The sequence below is a fragment of the Gopherus flavomarginatus genome, chromosome 8, assembly GCF_025201925.1.
Source record: "Gopherus flavomarginatus isolate rGopFla2 chromosome 8, rGopFla2.mat.asm, whole genome shotgun sequence".
Lineage (NCBI taxonomy): Eukaryota > Metazoa > Chordata > Testudines > Testudinidae > Gopherus > Gopherus flavomarginatus.
This window is the reverse complement of record NC_066624.1, coordinates 5,694,182-5,716,519: the sequence shown is the minus strand read 5'-3', so window position 1 is coordinate 5,716,519 and position 22,338 is coordinate 5,694,182. Positions and strand designations below refer to the sequence as shown.

The 22,338-nt window shown below is 44.8% G+C and overlaps 1 pseudogene; it reads right to left on the bottom strand.

Moving 5' to 3' along the window:
* Positions 1-4,042: 4,042 nt before the first annotated feature.
* Positions 4,043-22,097, bottom strand: LOC127056881 (opsin-3-like; annotated as a pseudogene).
* Positions 22,098-22,338: the final 241 nt, after the last annotated feature.

Below are 22,338 nucleotides of genomic sequence, written 5' to 3'. Positions count from 1 at the left end.
TAGAGCCGCCCCTGCCTGGGCCCAGGGAGCCGAAGAATTCAGAAGACTACTTGCCTTGTCCAAAGGGGACAGGGAGAGGGCAGGGCTATGACTCTGCTGTGCCCTGACTAGTGGAACTGGACGTGGGCCTGATCCAAAGCCCTTGAAATCACTGGGCCATTGACTTCATGGGGTTATGGATCAGGCTTCATGTTCAGAGTGGAGCTGACACAGCATCCTCTCCAACGATGGCACAGCAGCCACATGCCCCCAAATCCAGTTCTCTTCGCTTAAGAACCGGTTTGGCCACAAGAGCACCTTCTTGCTGGATAAAAAATGTTGCAAAGCAAATGAACACCTTGCCCCAGTGGTAGCACTCTCTTTAGATGGTGAGAAGGCCTTCAACCACGTGGAGCTGGGGAAGTATCTATTCAACACTTTGGAGGCAGCGCTGCCTTCTCTGAAGTCAATGGGAGCAGTGTATTGGCTTGGACCTGGCCCAGAGTTTATTGATTTCAATGGGATTATCATTTAACCCACTGGCAAGAATTTTAGCGGATGGGATTTTGTCACAGCCCTCTGGTTTACACACAGGAATTGGCAAGGACAGGCCCTTGAATCCACACCCTTCTGGCACTAAAACCTTTATTAGGCATATTCAGAGATGTCACTAACCCCAGCTCCCACAGAGTCCAGTGTGCCGCAGCTCCTCCTCTGCAGAGTTACTGTGAGGGGAGCTCTACAGCATAGAAAACCAGTGCCAGCAGGTGAAGTTCTCCGTATCATGTGAAGTAAATATAAGACTTAGTCTATAAATAATAAAATACAAGGAGAAGATGAGATTAACACTGGATTTACTTTTATTAATATTAAAAAATCAACCAGCATTTGCATCATTGGAAATAAAAAATAAAGAAAAAAGCTCTCAGTCCTTGTGCTATAAAAACCAGCCTGCAGGGAGGGCGACATCTCCAAAATTAAGTATCCATCACTGGATCCGTTCCACACTTCCAACATTCAAAAGCAAAAGGGCATACATGTCAAAGAAAGGAACAGCTGGAGACATTTGGAATTACATGGAGTTGTGAGAATTACTTTGATACTACAAAGATGAGAAATAATATGTGTTTTCTAACTCAAAACGTGTTGTCATGTATATTGATGAACTCTGTGTAATAAACATATTATATACACACACACTCAGTTATATACACACAGGGATTCCTTTTCCCAGTTCTTTTTTTCCCCCTTCTTCTTTACATGTGCAACCTGTAAAAATCCAAGAGTTTCTAAACTTAGAGGTGGTTTTTGATTCTGGTCTTTTTTTGACACACCACATTAATCAGGTGGTAAATGTCATAGCTGGCTCCTCCAAACTCCAACCCTGAATGTAGCAAAGGATTTGGTGAGGACTGCTAGAGAAGAGAACTGCATTTCCACGTTTCCACCTATATAACCCTGATTCCATTTATATCCTCAGAGCTAGGGGTTGCCTCTCTGATTCCTCTACAGATGTAACTGATGGGTGCTAGGGCAGTCATGTTACTGGTTCAGTATCTCAGCATGCTGCTGTTTCTATAGCTATCAACACCAGTCAGCAGGTGAGGGGCTTTAAGAGACACATCTATTCCTTATTCTAACCAGGCACTGGCCAAGGGAATGGGTTTATGGATCCAGATGAGAGTGAAAAGAGGGTCCAGACTCAAAGCCTAGAATGCATAAGGTGTTTGGGATCTGACTCAGAGGCAAAGCAATGCAGGATTAGGCTTTCAGGACCTTGTGCTTAGTTCCTTGCTCCTGCACAATCCTCCATGGAATTTTGTCAGAACAAGGAAGTCAAGTTTGGTCTAACCTGTTTCCCCTCTTATTTCCAGACATCTCTACCAGCTGGCACATTCCTGGAGGGCTGGAGACAGGATGGGGAATTCCTCTGCCAGTGGGTGAATTTCACCCCTATTATATGAAGCAAATATATAAGGCTTAGACAAAGACTCCACCCCTTCCCCATCCATTTGCTGCGCAGGGAATGGATGAAAAATCCAAAACACAAGCACTGAGTTCCTCAGGATCCCCAGATCTGCTGTGCAAGCAGCCGCCTAAGAACCAGGCATGGGGATGAAGATGTCTTTATCTCCCATGCAGCTGGATTAAGTCAACATCTACCCCTTGGATTTTTTCTGAGGAGATGAGCATGTCACCTACATTCTCACATTTTGTGCTGATCTAAAATATGACCAATTTACTGTAGTCAGTGGGAATTTTGCCTGAGTTGGGACTGCAGGATCAGACCCTACACTAACACCTGGTGGGTGTTCCTTCACCACCAGTAACAAGGGCAGATTCTACTAACAGGCAGGAAGTACATTTACTGATCTGATGGGTGTTGAAACAGTACAGTTTAAAAGCAGAGGACACAATGAGGAGGCTAAAGACATGGTAGCAGCCTTATCTGCACTAGCCTATTTATGCACAGGCTGTACCACAAATGCAGTATTTTATTAAGGTCTGAACCTCCTTAACAACACCCAGTTCCATCTGGGTCAAAATTACAAGGGTGAATGGAATGACCCTTTGAATATATCTATCAATAATTTTCTTCTTTTTTTTCCCTGCTGGCCTAACATTTCTGGGAGGGGTAGAGAAGAGTGTGTTGCCAGACCCACAGCATTTAGTGTTTTGAGTCCATTAATTTAAAATGAGTGTTAAAAAAGCAGCAAAAGTTGCCAGAAGGCCCAGAACACAATGCTAAACTATTTACATAACACATCCATGCCACAATGCATGTTTCATATGTGGAATATAGTATTTAGTGCAATCAGACACAGCCATCAGCAATAGGATTGCCATACTCCTTTCTCAGAACCTGCTTGTGGAAAGCAGCAGCAAGACTGCATTTTCTTTGGTTGCTTTCAGTCCCAAAGCTAAGCTGACAGCCCTCCACTGGCCAAGAATTTCTTGTTTAATTAGTACTAAATCATGAGAGAAATGGCACAAGCGTTAATTGCAGCAGCTGGCTCAGGGAAAAGCCATGAGCATCCTGTTCTTAGAAACTGCAGTGCCTCTGAACTGTCCTGAGGGGTAAGAAATCACGTCCTTCGCAGGGCTTGGTGTGCTAGGGTCAGTCTGGGTTGTAGAGGGGTTAGGAGCCACATTGGGAATGGGAATAGACAATGCTGGCTGTGTTTGTTACAAGGCGAGATAGCTCGGGCAGACAAACTGGTGGAGCTAGCTGTCTGGAGGCATGACTGCCCATCCTTGGTGCTGGGGAAGGATAGCTGGTGTTCTGGGGTACCAGGCTGGACCTCTGCCCTACAGGGAGGGAAAGGAGAGTGGGATGGTTAGCACCTTCTCGCCTAGGTGCTAACAGGAGGCGAGAAGTCCAGCTGGATGAACTCTCCTTCATCTAGGCAAGATTGCACCTTATTCACAAACAGGAATGGGGGAGACAGAAGGACCATGTTACACTTGGAGTGTTACACTTTTACCAGAATAGTGAGAGTCTGAGACTTTATATAGCCTTTGCGGTTCAAACAGCAGCCTTGATATCAGCTGGATATCAAGTAGCTCACACACGCAACTGGAGCCGGGGGAACAATAGTGGAACAAGTATCAGAGGGGTAGCCATGTTAGTCTGGATCTGCAAAAAGCGACAAAGAGTTCTGTGGCACATTATAGACTAACAGACATATTGGAGCATAAGCGTTCGTGGGTGAATACCCACTTTAACAGATATGGGACAGTAATTTATTTAGCACTTCTCCCAAACAAAAGTAAATGGGAAGAAAACAATGGTAATTTTAAGCTTGTGGAATAAAGAGTGAAACTTTTCTGCTAATGTTCACCCTATTCCTGAGTTGGAACATCCTTTACTGCACCCAAGTCCAAAAACATACAGGACCAGGTTTGACTAGAGGGCAGTGCAAGCAGCCTTGGCATTTAGCGAGCATCTACATTGGCAAGCCTTTGCTCAAATATCCCCACCACAGTGACTGCTGGTTCAGCTCCAGCCATTGCAGCCCTAATACAGACTTCAGGTGGCCACAGAGCTACCTGACACCATGCTTTAAATGCCAGCAACTGACCGCACTGTCTCCTCTAGCACTCTCACTGTTGCTACCACCTGTCGAATTGTGCAGCTGGAAGCAACGGAAGGAAATGTTAGAAAAACTCTAGCATAGAAAGAGCCAGAGATGGTTAGCTCCTTAGGGCAGGTACTGTCCTGCATGTACAGGGAACAAGCACACCATTGGCATTTTGACAATTAGGCTGTGCAAAATAATGTGAAACAAACCATTCTTTACTGTTTCCTGGACTTTAAGGCCAGAAGAGATCAGAGTAGCTTATCATAACACAGGCAATATCAGGCAGACTTCAGATCAGCATATTTCTTGACTGGCAGAGGAGGATAAAAACATTAAATCAACAAAACAGTATCTGATAGCTTTTGAAGCTCTACCACACAAAGCTGGATGGTTCAATTAAGCAATTGTTATAGTGGAGTCACAGTCATTTTGCTTAAAAACAATTTGCATTTCTGCACTGACACTAAGAATTGTGATTTGAGGGGCTGATAAACCAATGCTCGAGCAGCTCCCCATGTTAGGATTTCAAGCCTTGGGGTCTAGCATTTTTGTACATGTTCATGAACAAAATGCTGCTAGGTGACTAGAGACAAAAACTCTAGAAATAAAGACAGAAAGGGATTTTAGGAGCCTGTTTCTCGCTCTGTGACTAGGTAGCATAGATAACACAGGTATTTCTCTCGGTTCACCATGCTGCAGTGTCTCTGGCCCAGAAGAGGTATTTCCAGGAAAGATGATTTCAGTGCTAGTGAATCAGAGCTTCTGATGGCAATAACAGGTCATCTACCATTCCAGAAATGATATAGAAAAAACCGTTACAGAACAACCATTACTTCAGAATTAAGAGGGTCACAAACGTTTTGTTAATGTTTCTAGGTAGAAATGTTTCTTTGCCAGTAATGTTTGTATTACCGGCAACGCTGAAGTCTATTCCAGTAGCTTGCATACATGTGGTATTCTTAAATGTGTAAGATTTAGGGCATGTATACTGAAGTGTGAAAGGCTGCTAGCCGACAATCTCCAGCTGTGATCTGTATCACATCTTATTCTTCTTGGCAGACATAACATCATTGAGTAGTGGGAGTCCCATGGGCCTCGGTGATGTCTTCTATGTTCATCCTATTGTTCATTTCTATTGGGAATTGGGACATTCTTTCACTGCTGGGCCAACATAGAAGTTGAATGGAGGGTTGTAAAAGCAGCTTTTTGATCTAAACTTTGTAATTAACCACAAGAGTCTTTTGGTTTTTTGAAGAGCATTGAGTGTTATTTTTGCTTTGCCTTTCATCCGCCGGTGTTTGAGACAGGGGAATCTCCATTATCCGGCCAGCTGTCTCAAAGTTTTGGCTCTCTTTTGAACTGAGTATGTTTTCAGTACGCTGAGGGAACGGTCCACCTTTTACTACAGTGATAAAACACCTGTAGAACTAAAGAAGAAGAAGAATTGAAAAACTGAAATTCAGGAGAACGTATGCTAAGAACATAGTCTCGAGCAGCCCCTTAAGGATCACGTCACACAAACCTGAGAGAGGAATAATAAACTTCATATTATTACTAGCTCCCTGCACTTTATCCTGTGCATAATAAATCTGAAGAACTGGCCGAGAAGCCTGTTAATGTAACCCATTCGTCAATGTGTATTACAGGTCCCACTCCATGTGCCATCCACAGAGAACACAACTGTGTTACAGTCCCCCACTTACATAGCCCATCTTTTTAACTCAAGATGTAGAGCCCCATGATTTTAGCTCTGGAAGTCCCCAGTTTAGACCCTACTGTCAGCCAATATGAGGGCCGTCCCCTTTTTAATCACAGCTTTGCTACCCAAATCAGCTGACAAAATGTGGACTGTTTCAAAAGCAACACCCTCCAGAGTGCAGGAGGTGATGGGGTAATGAAGTCGGCTATAAAAGGGAAGGAGGAGTCACTGTGGAGGAACAATACGCCACTACACACAATGGAAAACCAAATGCAGACCCCAAGACAATCCCTACCTCCCTGTTAGAATTTTTCAACTTTGCTCATAGATATACAGCTTTAAGGATGGATTTCCCTTTATTTTGACTGATCTTCTGTTCAGACTTCATTATCAAGCTATAGCTTAGCTCCACATGAAGCACAAGGAGAGAATATAGGTTTCTTGTTTTTAGGATCTACTTCCTTCACGAGGAACTCTTCATAAACATAGGACTGAGCAGATCCTACTGCATCCCATTCACTAGGCTTCTGACTCTGATGCAAGGGTTGAAGATCCCCTTTCAAAAGAACCTCACCCCTCTTTTAACAGCAATCCCCGTGGTCTAGGAAATGTGGCAGGCTTTGGCTGAAGTATTACATATTTGACACAGATAAAGATGATAGCAACAAGAATGGGCCATTTGCTGAAGAAAAAGAAACCCACATACAAAACCACCCAAACCAAATTAAAACCAAAGAGGCCAGTTTACTTTAGTAATAGAACCTCATCACTAACACTGAATTTAGGCTACAAGTCAGGATGCCAGCTCAGAATTTGGTTGACCCTTGACCAGAACTTTGTTAATGTAATCAAAGAAGGTGCCTATAGAAAGCCCTGTATGAAAGAGAACACTGATGTAAGGACAAGAAGAGCTAGGGCTGGAAAATGTCACCATTCCAGAGAAGCACAAGTTACAAATCTATCACTGCCAACTTTTATCACTTTTCTAAGGAAGCCCAGCTATAAGACTGGTGTTGTAATGGTCCACTAGAAAGGGACTGAGACACCCCAACTCATTTCAGACAGGTCCCCATACAAAGTTGTTACATATATTTTAACAATAGCACTTACTGATCACAAATCTAATATGAAGGAGCAATTGTATTCCAGAATAAATACAAACAACGTGAAATTCTTACCTGTTTGTTCAAGAGCACACAGAGAACAGGATTAACAAATGTGCTAGTCTTTGTCAAAATGGATGGGACAATGCTTACTGTTGGAGTGATTATTCCTGGCTTGCCAAGTGTTGCAATCAAAGATACTATCCCATATGGCATCCAGCAGAGGAGGTAGCAGGTAACCATGGATACCACCATAAAAAGTATGTGGCGTTCCCTCTTCTGAACCGTTGTCATATTAAACTGAGAAACCTGCTAAAATAAAGTAGTTTTATGAAACTCAGGAGTGGGGCTTATTTCAGTCCTAAATTTAACAAGTTTATAGATGCTGAAGGATTATGTGACACATGCAAATGATTTTGTCATGTAACTATCCTGATATTTGCAATAGCTCAGCTATTCTGTCACTAATATTCCTACTCATATGAGGAACATGAAATTTTTTGTATAAAAGAAGTCCATTTATCTGTGCCATTTTTTCCTTATCGCAGGGTGTAACAAGCCGAGAACAGATACATCCAAACTTAGCACAGAATACATGTAAACAGTGACCTCTACTGGAATAGGATAAGCCTGTTTTGATGTACAATTTTGCTCTAAATACCTGAACTATCTCTTTGGCTAAATGCATAGGGAACCTGCTTTGGCAGTACAGGTTCTAAGTGCAAATCCTATTAGGGTTATATATGGCTGGAGAAGGGCCAAATTTGGATATCATTTGTTACAGGCGTATTTCAATATCTCTCTAGGACTGTCCTGAAAAAACATATTCAATGAATTAGACCCTTTGGCTTCAAAGGAACTGTTCACATCAGCATGGGTTTGCAAGACTGGGTCCATTGACTTCAAAAGAGCTGCACTGATTTATACCAGCTGAAGATCTGCCCATTGTGTTTGTTTAGTGTTTCCTGTTAATTCCAACTCTGTATGAGCTCAATAATGGCAAGACCCTTCCATCCAAATGGCATGTTGTGCGCCCATCAAGGCTCTGACTTACATAACAGCGCTGATGGCATCTGGAAACATTTCTGTGTTAATGCCTAACAAGAGCTTTTCTGCACCCAGCATCCCCCCCTTAAATTAGACTTATTAAGATGCTAGCTTTGAAAGGGACTAGCCAAATCTGAAGGATTACTAACGCATAGATTTAGCTTAGTAGATCTGGCTTGGATAGCTGCCCACTGCCCTTGTGTAATTGTCAAATGCACAGTTTTCCTCTTTTTCTACACTTAGGTCAACCTACCACTTTGCTTAAACAATGAAGATCTGCGCATTCCAGTTTGCAGATGAACAGAGCAGCTGTCAGCTAGATTATGGTATCAGTTTGGAAATGTACTGCTAACTAGGCAACTGTGTACACCATTTTATTGCATGTTAATAAATAAATCAATAGCTCACATTTACATAGTGCTTTACATTTTCAAAGCAGTGAACAAATATCATTCAGTCCCCACAAATCCTTATGACATGGGAAAGAAAGTACAATAGGGTGAGGCAGTTGTCATTGAAAGTCAGTGGAACTCAGACACCCAAGTGCTATTTGTGACTTGGAACGTCTACCCCATTATCCCCCACTCGAGAGATGGGTGAACACAGAATTTTTAAGATTTGACTAAGGTGGCAGGGAAGGTACATTTCAGAGCTGGGATTAGGCTTTAGCAGCTCTTGGAGCCTCCTCCTGAATTCTAACCAAACAGATCGCACTGCCTCTCTGATGCCATCATGTGAATTATATAAAACTGAGTTGTGATTGGCTGAGCCAGGCCAATGACAGTAGTTAATGAACATTACTAGAGTACAGTGTAGAACTGTTAAATAGGTGACCTCATCACACAGATGAGCAAAAATATAGTTTACTATGCCCAGCACATTCAAAAACAAATAAAAAGAAATATCACAAATAAGCATTCTAGCCCATTTTTTGTCCTGTCTTTCCTTAGCATCACATACACCATCAATTTTTAGACAGCACTTTCCAGTGGAGTCTCCCACCCCACTGCTGTTCCTCCACATCAGCCTATATATACAACTTCATCTTCAGTGAATTAAACATGCATAAAATAAAAGGCAGGTTAGCTTAGAGGATTTCTGTGAATTTGTAGACTCATAGACTCCAGGACTGGAAGGGACCTCGAGAGGTCATCGAGTCCAGTCCCCTGCCCTCATGGCAGGACCAAATATTGTCTAGACCATCCCTAATAGACATTTATCTAACCTACTCTTAAATATCTCCAGAGATGGAGATTCCACAACTTCCCTAGGCAATCTATTCCAGTGTTTAACTACCCTGACAGTTAGGAACTTTTTCCTAATGTCCAACCTAAATCTCCCTTGCTGCAATTTAAGCCCATTGCTTCTTGTTCTATCATTGGAGGCTAAGGTGAACAAGTTTTCTCCCTCCTCCTGATGACACCCTTTTAGATACCTGAAAACTGCTATCATGTCCCCTCTCAGTCTTCTCTTTTCCAAACTAAACAAACCCAATTCCTTCAGCCTTCCTTCATAGGTCATGTTCTCAAGACCTTTAATCATTCTTGTTGCTCTTCTCTGGACCCTCTCCAATTTCTCCACATCTTTCTTGAAATGCGGTGCCCAGAACTGGACACAATACTCCAGCTGAGGCCTGACCAGCGCAGAGTAAAGCGGAAGAATGACTTCTCGTGTCTTGTTTACAACACACCTGTTAATGCATCCCAGAATCACATTTGCTTTTTTTTGCAACAGTATCACACTGTTGACTCATATTAAGCTTGTGGTCTACTATGACCCCTAGATCTCTTTCTGCCATACTCCTTCCTAGACAGTCTCCTCCCATTCTGTATGTGTGAAACTGATTGTTCCTTCCTAAGTGGAGCACTTTGCATTTATCTTTATTGAACTTCATCCTGTTTACCTCAGACCATTTCTCCAATTTGTCCACATCATTTTGAATTTTGACCCTGTCCTCCAAAGCAGTTGCAATCCCTCCCAGTTTGGTATCGTCTGCAAACTTAATAAGCGTACTTTCTATGCCAACATCTAAATCGTTGATGAAGATATTGAACAGAACCAGTCCCAAAACAGACCTCTGCGGAACCCCACTTGTTATATCTTTCCAGCAGGATTGGGAGCCATTAACAACTACTCTCTGAGTACGGTTATCCAGCCAGTTATGCACTCACCTTATAGTAGCCCCATCTAAATTGTACTTTCCTAGTTTATCTATAAGAATATAATGTGAGACCGTATCAAATGCCTTACTAAAGTCTAGGTATATCACATCCACCGCTTCTCCCTTATCCACAAGGCTCGTTATCCTATCAAAGAACGCTATCAGATTAGTTTGACACGATTTGTTCTTTACAAATCCATGCTGGCTATTCCCTATCACCTTACCACCTTCCAAGTGTTTGCAGATGATTTCTTTAATTACCTGCTCCATTATCTTCTCTGGCACAGAAGTTAAACTAACTGGTCTGTAGTTTCCTGGGTTGTTTTTATTTCCCTTTTTATAGATGGGCACTATATTTGCCCCCTTCCAGTCTTCTGGAATCTCCCCCGTCTCCCATGATTTCCCAAAGATAATAGCCAGAGGCTCAGATACCTCTTCTATTAACTCCTTGAGTATTCTAGGATGCATTTCATCAGGCCCTGGGTGACTTGCAGGCATCTAACTTTTCTAAGTGATTTTTTACTTGCTCTTTTTTTATTTTATCTTCTAAACCTACCCTCTTCCCATAAGCATTCACTATATTAGACATTCCTTCAGACTTCTCAGTGAAGACCGAAACAAAGAAGTCATTAAGCATCTCTGCCATTTCCAAGTCTCCCGTTACTGTTTCCCCTTCCTTACTGAGCGGTGGGACTACCCTGTCCTTGGTCTTCCTCTTGCTTCTAATGTATTGATAAAAAGTCTTCTTGTTTCCCTTTATTCCCATAGCTAGTTTGAGTTCATTTTGTGCCTTTGCCTTTCTAATCTTGCCTCTGCATTCCTGTGTTATTTGCCTATATTCATCCTTTGTAATCTGACCTAGTTTCCATTTTTTATATGACGCCTTTTTATTTTGTAGGTCACGCAAGATCTCGTGGTTAAGCCAAGATGGTCTTTTGCCACATTTTTTATCTTTCCTAACCATCGGAAAAGCTTGCTTTTGGGCCCTTAATAGCGTCCCTTTGAAAAACTGCCAACTCTCCTCAGTTGTTTTTCCCCTCAGTCTTGATTCCCATGGGACCTTACCTATCAGCTCTCTGAGCTTACCAAAATCCGCCTTCCTGAAATCCATTGTCTCTATTCTGCTGTACTCCCTTCTACCCTTCCTTAGAATTACAAATTCTATGATTTCATGATCACTTTCACCCAAGCTTCCTTCTACTTTCAAATTCTCAACAAGTTCCTCCCTATTTGTTAAAATCAAGTCTAGAACAGCTTCCCCCCAGTAGCTTTTTCAACTTTCTGAAATAAAAAGTTGTCTGCAATGCAGTTGTGTTCTCTTTTTGAGCGTTCTGCTAAGAATGTGTGAACTACTGGTGTTCATATCACGTCTCTAGTTCTTTGCATATTTTAAAAGCCATGGGGAATGATTTCTTACATAACTGTTTGCCACTAGAACTCAAAGCAACACCACAATTCAAGATGCTAAAAATACCTCCACGATTCATTCATAAAATGATACCAGAGGTAAGTGTCCTCGAGAAAGAGGCCAGAATTCTACATATGTAGTGAGACACTTTGTCCAGGTTGCATAATCTTTTAGGGATGCATTTTCCAATATTACTGAAGAGTTCTTGTATTTCTCACAAGCCAGTTCAACAGTTTAGCACCTCGATACATTTAGTAATAACAAATTCCTGAAGTATTCATAAAGTCAGCCTAGCAGCTCTGGGTCATGACTAAAACAGAGGCATCAAAATACATGTATTTGTGAATAGATCGATGATCTAACATCATTTCTAAACTGCTGTGGATCTGACTTGTTGTATGTTAGATCCTAATCCAATACACCTGGAAGTCAGTGCAGACACCTGTCCCGCACTGAGGATATGTCCTTATAGAGTCAGATTTAGTGTAAATGCCAGGAGGAGCTGCATGAGGCAGTGTGTCATATGCAGGTGACACTTCTGAAATCAGAGGTTGACAGACACATCTGATTTTTAAAAATGCATTCTTCTTATTTTAGTACTCTGGCAAAGTGTTTTATACCAAGCTCTTCAACTGAGCCTTGATTGTAGCCCCTGCTCAGCCCCTCCTTTTAGCAAACAAAAAATGTTGCTCCAGGGAAGTAAATACTATCAGTCAAACCAGCAACTGGATGTAGATCCAGAGCTGTCAGTAGATGCATGTAGGTGCTACACAACATGCCAAATACTTATAATACACCTGTCACCATGGTATCCGTGCACTGATGATGTCATGCATAGTACAATACCTAGCAACACTAGCGCCTGATCCAAAACTTACTGAGGTCACTAGATACTTGTCCAGTGGACTTCAGTGAGTTTTAGATCAGGCCTCATATGAGATAAACATGGTTTATCATCCTGAACTCTATATCTTATGGCATTTGTTGGCCTATGTTATAGCCTTAAACATAGATTTGTGTGTAAAGGAAGTTTAAATAAATTGCTGTGTCAAGGTGTTTGGGAGCTGCCATGTTAGACTGACTTGTTAATTACAATTTATGTAATATACACCAGGATTAGGAGCCCAGTTCTGTGTTGTCTTACACCCTATGCAACTCTATTCAAGTCAATGCAGAATTTAGCTCATTGACTTTTTAAAGAAGCCGATAACTGAGTACTCTCTTTTGGAGCCATTACAGTGTATTCATAGAAATATAGAGCTGGAAGAGACCTCAAGAGGCCATCAAGTCCAGCCCCCTATCCTGTGGCAGGACCATGTATTGTATAAGTACTTAGAAACAAAAGGACATTAAAGTCCCTTACTGATGTATGTGTTTGTGTGCACATACAGTGCTAACAAAATATTCACTATGCACACATGTAACAGTACTTGGCTTTTATACAGTGGTTTCATCTGTAGATCTCAAAGAACTTTACCAAGGATCAGTATTGCCAATCCCAAACTTTCAAAAATCATAAATCAAACTCCCCAAAAAATCATGAGATTGTTAAAAATAAATACAGTTGGGATTTTTTTTATTTGTCTTCTGGTTTTTGAGCCATTATGGTTCAAGTTTTCAAGATATTCTCTGAAACCATGAGGTAGAAACCTACTTTTAAAAAAATGAAAGCTGAGATTCTCCTGTTACAACATGACTCCATGAGCTGAGGCTTTAAGAAAGCCACCAAATATTGCAAGACTGCAATTTTATCATGAGAGTTGGTGACACTGAATTCCCATTTTAAAGATGGGGGAAACAGAAGAGTCAAATGCAGTAAAATACATCTGGATATAACAATACCAGTCCCTTACTGCTTCTGGAGGCACCACTTTCTGCTGATCACTTTTTGCTGTGCACTTTTCAAAACAGGGACTGTCTCCCCACTAACTTTGAAAAGCTCCTAGCACATATAACTTGCCCTAGTGAACAGAGTCATTCACAGCTTTGTGAAAATAAAATCCCTACTTTTAACACTGCGCATGTGCTCACTCAATTACAGCTACTTATGACCAGAGCCTTGAATTGTCCAAAGCATGTCACAGTAGATTGTTGCACATGTAATAACATGTTGCCTGATGTGCAACAATGCAATCCATTAGGTCCTGTGAACAGCAAGTACCTGAGCTACCCAGTACCCAGGAGCACCTGGGTACTGCAGCAAGAAATGTGTTAACTACATAGTAATAGTCATTACCCTCACTTTCCATAATCTGGTAGATATTTGTCGTGTTCTATACAGTCTTTATTGCTAGCTCTCCCATCTGTGCTCCAGAGATACACAGCAGTTTCCCTGGCCAGTTAAACTGGATTTACAGCTGTGTTGAGTCTAGGAGCAGACAGTGAATCTAGACCAATAGCTGCAAACCACAACTAAAGTAGATTGAGGCTGACTCAGACCATGGGCTCTTTGGCACGGGAATCATCTTTCTATTACATTTATTTACATAAAGGAGCATGCCATTCCCTGATGGAGCCTCCCAGAACTAACACAATAAGTCCAGCATTTGGCATCGCTGTCAAAACACCCATTGACTTCAGTGGGAGCAGGATCATAGCTCCCCGCGTATTGCTTTATGGCAGATTTCATTCCTGATAGGCAGACATGGATATCACATGTCATGCAACAGGCAGAACTCTAAGAATAGCCCCATTCAGTACAGAGAAAAGAAGAATGCAGTTACAACCACCATATGTTAGAGCAGCTAGAGAAGATACTTACCATTTGGATTGCTCTCGGTATTTTCCCATAACAATAGATCATTGTCAGAAGAGGCAATATAAGGCAGAAGATAAAGAGGCATATGATGTAAGAGATATTGTTAGGAGACCTGGAGTGCCTTGCTACTGAGCATGTGGTGCCTGGGCCTTACAAAGGAGGCAAAGTTCAAAACAAGGAGTATAACCAAGACCCTGCAATAAAGAGCCAGGATTTCTGGTAGCTGGACACGTTCACTTTCATGCGCCTCCTGAGCACTGTGATGTAGCGTTCGTACGAGAGGATGGAAAGGGAAATCAGAGAGACAATGCCTGCAGGGAAAAAGATGGGCATGATGTTAGTGAGTTAGAAAGATGAAGGGAGTTATTCCCATGGAGTCAAGTCTTGCAGTCCTTACTCAGTCATGACTCCCACTGCAGGTACATGTCAACTCTTGCTGACTTTGGCCCTGCAGGATTCTCCCCATGAGTCTGTCTGAGCTACTGCTCAGTATGGGCACAGTTGGCTTTTCCAGATTCTCCCACTGGGAGAGAAGCAAGCACACAGGGTAGGGATAGATGGAAAGTGCACAGATTCTGACCAGGCAGCCAGTTGAACCCCTTGAGTCCGGTTCTGATGCCCTTCCTCTCGTGAGTACTCCCTTCTCACTGAAGGGAACAGCTGCAGGATCAGGCATTTGAAATGGTTGTGCAATAAATCTGAGATTTTTAATTTCAAACAAATATCCTGCTGCGAGAGCAAAAAAAAAAAAAAACAAAAAAAAAACCCCTATCAGAATGGCTGCAGTAAAATGCATCTGGATATAAAAATATCAGTCCCCACCTGCTCCTGGCAGCACCACTTTCTGCTGATCGCTTGTTTATTTCTGTTGACAGACCATGGGGCTGATCCTGCCTCCATAGAGAGGTCAATGTGAAACTCCCACTGACTACAGAACAGCAGTTCTCAAACTGTGGGTCGGGACCCCAAAGTGGGTCACTGGCTTAGACTTGCTGGGGTCCGGAGCTAAAGTCAAAGCCCAAACCCGAGGGCTTCAGCCCCGGTTGGCAGGGCTAAGGTTTCAGGCCCCCTGCCTGGGGCTGAAGCCCTGGGCTTGGGCTTTGGCCCCCCAGCCTGGGGCAGTGGGGCTTTGGCTTTGCCCTGCCCACACCTGGGGTGGTGGGGTGTGGGTGGACTCAAGCTTCGGTCCCCCCTCCTGGGGTCCTGTAGTAATTTTTGTTGTCAGAAGGCGGTTGCAGTGTAATGAAGTTTGAGAACCCTGCTGTAGACCATCACCCATATTGACCATCTCTGCATTGTTCCCATGTGTTTGTTTTAGCTATAAAATCCCAAATCTGCGTAACTCATAGCTACATTAGTGGTCACAGTTATTACAGCTTATCTATATGAGGAAATTGACCCAAATAGCTATTGCAGATAGCTCCCCATGTGGATACTCTATTCCAGAATAATTGCTTTGCTTTGGAAGCACGCTAATTTGTCTTAAATAAAGTGATTTATTCCAGAATATAGTATCCCTCTGGGGAGCAACCACAAAACAGCCATTCTGGTCTATTTCCCCATGTAAACAAACCCTAAGTAAAGGGGGAAACTGTGCTAGCTTTGGTACCACTAGGTGGTAGCTATTAGCAAATGCTGCCATTTTGAATGCAGGCCTCTGTAAGAGAGCTGGGTGGAGAAAAGCAATTCAGTTTCACAGAGGATTTTGATATTTGGTAGATGGCATGGAAGGGCTCTTCCAACAGCTGGAGTGAATGTGAAGTATCAGGGAACTAGGTCAAAGATGAATGAGTCTGGGTGAAGTGATAAGGGTTAATGGGTGATTGCCTGGAGGAAAGGGGGCTGGAGTGCACAGAAGTGTGAGAGCCATGTGCTAGTCTCCCCTGTAGGCACTTACGCAATACAAATAAATATCAATATTAGTAAGTGTGATTGGCCTATGAGCCAGTGATAACAGTAAATTACAGGCAGGAGAATCTGGTGCCTGCTTAGCCCTTCATTTGTGCCCATAATCCATACTGACATCAACTGACAGGATGAGTGGGCTCCAGTTGTATACATTTAGTCGAGGCGGCCCTAAAACTCCTTGGTCACCTAAAACTCGGAACATCTATAGATGATGTGTCTAGCAAAGCATTGCCAGGATAACATGCATGGCAGAATTTTTTGTTAAAGCAAAGAGCGTTCTTCCTGCTTGTTTTAAGTTCAAAAGACGCAGATCTGAAAACTTAAAACTTCCCAGAAACAACTCCTCTTTCAGCAAAGACCAGGCATATACAGTTTCATCCCATAAGGAACTCTACCGGGCAAGCGACAGATAAGCGGAAAGAGCCCTCTCTTGATGATGGAGGTAAAGTTTCACATCTCTGCCACTGAACAATGCTGGAGAAGTGCCCAGAACTATGGTCCGACATGCAAGGATTTAAAAGAAACCTTGTAGACAATGATGATTTACTAAAATCCATAGCAACCAGACTCTTCTTTGGAAATCAACACACAGGGCACACTCAGCAACACCGGCCTTCCACTTCACCTTCTCCATCCCCAAACCACAGGCAACCAAGACAGTTTGTTCTCTGTTATTAATCAGACCCTCCACCAAACACTAGAGGCAACACTTCCAAGGTTAGGTGCCTTCAGTTCCTCTCCTACACCCATATGTAAAAGAGGCTTGATGTGCAGAGGTGTTGCACACTTACATACTGCCCTGAAATTCAGAGGAGTTGTGCATGCTGGGCATCTCTAAAACATCAGCCCAAACTTTTATTTAGATGCCTAATTATGGATTTAGGAACCCAAATGTAGACACTCCTGTTTGAAAATCTTGGCCTAGAAGACAGAATAAACCAGCACTAGCAAGAGGGCCTAGTTGTCTTGTCCTAACAGGTCTCTGGGGCCAGGTTTTCCAGTGGGTGGAAGCACACACTGCTTTCCCTGCCAGTCTGTATATTTCTGCTCTGACTCGGGAGGTGGCTGCATGCAAGGTGGGGATCCTTACCCCAAGGAACCCAGGGCCTCTGTCCCCATCAGCACTGCGCTGCCAGCGCCCTGGAAGAGGAAGTGTGACTCAGCCCGGGCACTGCCCCTGTGGGCTGCGGCAGGGCTGTTTCCTCCCCTCGGTACTAGCGGGAGCTGGGCAGCCACACCTACCAAAGAGGGCATTGGCGAAGCCGTACCACTTGCAGCCGGCGTCGCCCAGGAGCCAGTGGCCCCGCACACTGGCGGCCAGGCTGAAGGGGTCCCGAAGATGCAGACCAGCAGGTCGCTGAGGCTGATGTTCAGCAGGATCAGGTTAATGGGGGTCAAGATGGACGCAAATTTCAGGAAGATCAGCAGGACCAGCAGGTTGTTCAGGCAGCCCAGCACCAGGATGATGCCCAGAAACACAGCCACCAGCTGTGCCCCATGCGCCCCAGGCCCCCAGCCGCCCAGCCCAGCAGCGGCACTCCAAGCTCAGGTTGCCGGAACCCCAAGCCCGGTTGGGGTTAGTGAGGTTGAGGCTCCGCTCCTCCAGGACCGGCCTCATGTCTGTGGCGCTGCCTGCTCCCCCCTGCGCCCTTCTCCCTTGCGTGGGGGTCTGGTACAGCCGCGCCCTCTTCCTCTAGCGCCCTGTGCCCTTCTCCATTGTGCGGGGGGGGGGGGTCTGGTACCGCTGCGCCTTCTTCCCTTAGCGCCCTGCGCCCTTTTTCATTGCGCGAGGGGGGGGGTCTGGTACCGCTGCACCTTCTTCCCTCAGCGCCCTGCGCCCTTTTTCATTGCGCGGGGGGGGGGGGTCCTGGTACAGCTGCGCCTTCTTCCCTTAGCGCCCTGCGCCCTTCTCCATTGCGCGGGGGGGGGGTCTGGTACCGCTGCACCTTCTTCCCTTAGCGCCCTGAGCCCTTCTCCATTGCGCAGGAGGGGGGGGGGTCTGGTACCGCTGCACCTTCTCCCCTCAGCGCCCTGCGCCCTTCTCCATTGCGCGGGATGGTCTGGTACAGCTGCGCCTTCTACCTCTAGCACGCTGAGCCCTTCCCCATTGCGCGGGGGGGTCCGGTACAGTTGCGCCCTCTTCCTCTAGCACCCTGCGCCCTTCTTCGCTGCGCCAACGAGGAAGGCTGCAGCTCGCCACCTCTAGCCTACAAGGCAGTCAGGTACTGCTGCGCCCTGCGCGCTTCTGCCCAGCGCTGGGCATCTGACACGTTCTCCCTTCTCCCTTGGCACACGGCGCACTTCGCCCAGCCCTTTTCTGCCTTGGGGCCTCAGCAAGGTTCCCCCGGCCACGCGTCTCGTCCAGCTCCTGCTGTGGGGACTAGACTTCTGCACCTTGCTCGCCTCTCCCCTATCGCCTGCACGGCCAGGATCGCTGCGGGGATGGGTTGGGAGGTGGGGGTGTCCAAGACCTCTGCGCACCTCTCCCCTAGCGCCCAAGGGAAGAAGAGGATGCCCCGCGGCGCGGCGCCCTGCGCGCTTCTGCCTAGCACCCGGCTGAGATAGCAGGAGACAGCCCGGAGCTAGCCGGCGCGGCGGCGGCTGGAGCTGGCTCACAGAGTCCTAGGCGCTGGCTGCTTTACATCTTAGCGGGTGCTCGCAGCTGCCAAGATGCACCATGGAAGCAGGCGTAGAAACTCCTCGGGGCAGGAAGGGGTCATCTGTCTCCGGCCAGGTGGAGGCACAGAGCCCCGGCCCCCTGGGCACCCCGCCCCCAGAGAACTCCCCCGTCTCGCAGCAGGGACCTGCCTGGGCTGCCCTGGTGCAGCAGAAGGTCTGGCTGGATTTCTCCCACCTCCCTGCGCGGAAGCCTCCATCACTCCGTATCCTGAGCTCAGGTGGCCCTCGACCTCCTCCCTTCCTGGGCTCAAACGTCGGCAAAGCAGAATAACGATGAAAGGAGCCGCAAACACTGGAGCAATGCTGCCTGCTCTGACACATGCGGGCACCACTCTGCGCTGCCAGGTGCTGGTATGAAGCGAGTGGAGCTTGGAGCGATCAGCTGGCTTTCGCTGGCTGATGTGGAGTTCCTTGGGAGCTCTTCCCCGGGCGGGCAGACAGGCGATCCGTGGGGTTTGGTTGAGACCCTAGGAAATAGTTTCCCTGCCAGAGGAAAAGAGCTTAGCAACTTTACACACACTGAGTCCAGGGCACTACTTGTGTGCGCAAGGTTATTAAACTGTTTGCACGATTGGGATCTTAACTAGTAACTCGAGCAGATCGGAGCATGAAATAAACCAGTGCATTTTTGGTGAAATTTAGATTGTAATATATTCTGGGGTTTCCCTTTGCCTGGAGGTCAGGAAGGTGCCACGTGGGAGTTCTTTGCCCTTCACATATTGGGTTTACAGTAGGGTCAGCATTAGAGATCAACCAGGGACTGAGGTCAGGGGAGTGCTGGGTGGGGGAGACAAAGGAAATAATTTTTTTTTAAACTGTGACTTTCAAAAGTTCTTGCCCGTTTTTTCCTATACTGGAACCAAGCATAATGTAGAATAGGACACAATATGATTTAAGATTGCAAGTGAGAGAGTGCAGAATGATTTTTGGACGGAAATGACAGATTCTTCTTTTGAGGCAGAGGCCTCCATGTACTCCCAGTTCTGGCTAACTTGAATACATCAGCCCTGTATTATGAGAGGTCAATGGGAGTTTTTCCTGCTGATTTTCTAATAGGAGTTGGATCCAGCTCTTTGCAAGGTGCATGCTAGTAAGGTACAGGCAAACAGACTGTCTACTGGCACAAAGAATGGATCTGATGCTAAATTCCTTTTGCACCCAAAACTCCCATTAATTTGAAAACCTTTGAGTATACAATGAATGCAGGATCAAACTCTGTGTTTGCAATCCAAACACTGAGGAATGATGGTACTGTACAAAAACCTAGGATCTGATTATGCAGTCAGTTAAGTTGACTAGAAAGACAAAAAACAGTGAAAGGAACTAATCTATTTTCTTTGTCCTAGCTGAGAGCAAAAAATAAACAATGACTAGTGAAAAGAGGTTTAAAGTTTTCAAGTTTAATAATCTTCTAAAAGGTGTGATTTGGAACATAATACATGCTAAACTTGACTGTGTCACTTTAACTATCGGTGGTGATGAAATAAGTTCAGATGTTTCAAGCCACAGCCTGGGCAGTGATCCTGCTTGAACTCTGGGCATGTGGTTGGCTGCACTTGTGAGGAGTTCTGTGCAGGACTGGGGTCTAAGAATATACTAATATTCATACAGATGTTGATGGGAACCTAAATATACCCTAATGATCTAGAGTATTTGATCCTGCAGCCTGTACTAACACTGAAATTAATATACCTTGGTGATACCTGTAGTGTTTTATAATGTGTAATTGTCTCATTAGACCTGTTCTTGTAATTGATATTGTTGTTCACTCCAATGTAGCAGTCCCACAGATGTAAAGTTGCAGGACTGAGTCCAGTAAGGTGATCCTACATCTCCATCTCTCCCTCAGTACCCTCATTTGTAAAGTGGAGGTACTAATGCCCCACAGACTGGTGTTGCAAGGTTTAATTAGCTCACTGTAAAGCCCTTCAAAAATAAGTGCTTGCGATTATTACCATCTGCCATGAGTTTGAATTGTATGACCACTAAACAGAATGTACCTCTATTAGCTGTTTCACTGGTGTGGTCCACTGCCTGCCTGATGATCTGGGAAAACTAAGAGCCACTGGAAGAGAAGAAAACACACACATACACCACAGATCCCTAAAAGAAACAAGCTATCTTGATTTTCTGAAAAAAGCATCCTTTCCAAAAGATGAGTCCTGTTGCTAAGTGGAGCAAGTCCTGTGTCTCTCGGGACTGACAGGAGCCAGACTGGTTTTAGGATGATTATATGAAGCCAGATTGATTTTATGAGGTTGTATCTCAGGGCTCATGTTAGTTTCTTAGCATGATCACACACTGAATTCAGTTCTTGGAAAGTCTGCCTGCTTAAAGGTTGTAAGCACTTATAAACATGCCCCCACTCACACTGAGCCAGGCCACTGTTTCACTTCAGCCCGGGGAGGGCATGTTCACAGTGGGGCTGCATCAGGGGGAGCAACCATAGGAAATACACCAGCCCCCAGTGTGTGGTGTTCACTTATCCCCAGGAAATGGTCATTGTCAGATCCCTTTATTGCCATTGTCCCAAAGGTGTCTGAGAAGGCTACGCTTTCCCTCCATCATTAAAATGATGATCGCTGTCTAGGAGCTGACCTCTGGGTGACATCTGACATGTATACTTTTGAAAGCAGTGTTTGATCGTTTAGCCATTCTTATTGTAACCCAATTGTACCTGCTGCTTCAAAAGCAAAGCGTTTTGAGAGCAAAGAGATCTCCAGAGAAAAGTACCGAGCAGCAGGTGAACATCTTGCTGTGTTACACCTGTGCAGATCTTGGCTGCAGGCGCTTTAATTACAAAAAGCAGTGAGTAAAAGAAACAGATGAGAAGAGTAGGAGGAAAAAAGAAGAATGAGATACATGTGGTTAGAAAGAGCTGATTTAGACACTAATCACTTCAATAGAGCTAATACCAATGAAGGGGAGGGAGAGAAAGGACAAATAAAGCCCAGGAGTGATGGTAGAGAAGGGCTGGTCTTGTGCCTAAGGCATGCGGCTGTGAGTTAAGAGATTTCCTTCCTGGTTCTGTTACAGACTTTCTGGGTTACTTGCAAGTCACTTCATTGCTGTGGCCCGACATTGTCAGGACAGGACTGTTTGGGAGAGAAACTGCAAGTAGCATTGTGGAGATTCCCTTGCATTGTTCTGTCAGAGAGGGAGGAGGTGGTCTTCTGCAAGAAAGTCATTCCTAAATCTGGCCAATCCCTGCTATCTACAAAACACCAGTGTCAGCTCTGGTTATTATTCCATTTGACCTACTGCAGTCTTCATGCTCTCAACTAGGCCAGTAATCTGCACCTGTTCAGAGACCTGGCATTCAGTTAGTTTGATGTTGCTAAATCCCTTGTTTGTTTCCCCGCCTCCCCCGGTGTTCAGATTAGTAGATTTAGCAGAGATTTCCTTGGTGTTGTTTATCACAGTTGGGATGGTTTCCACAGCAGAAAGTATCTTCTTTGGAGTTAATTGGCTCCTGTGATGCTGGGACAGAGAACTCCTCCAGCTGAGGGTTGGT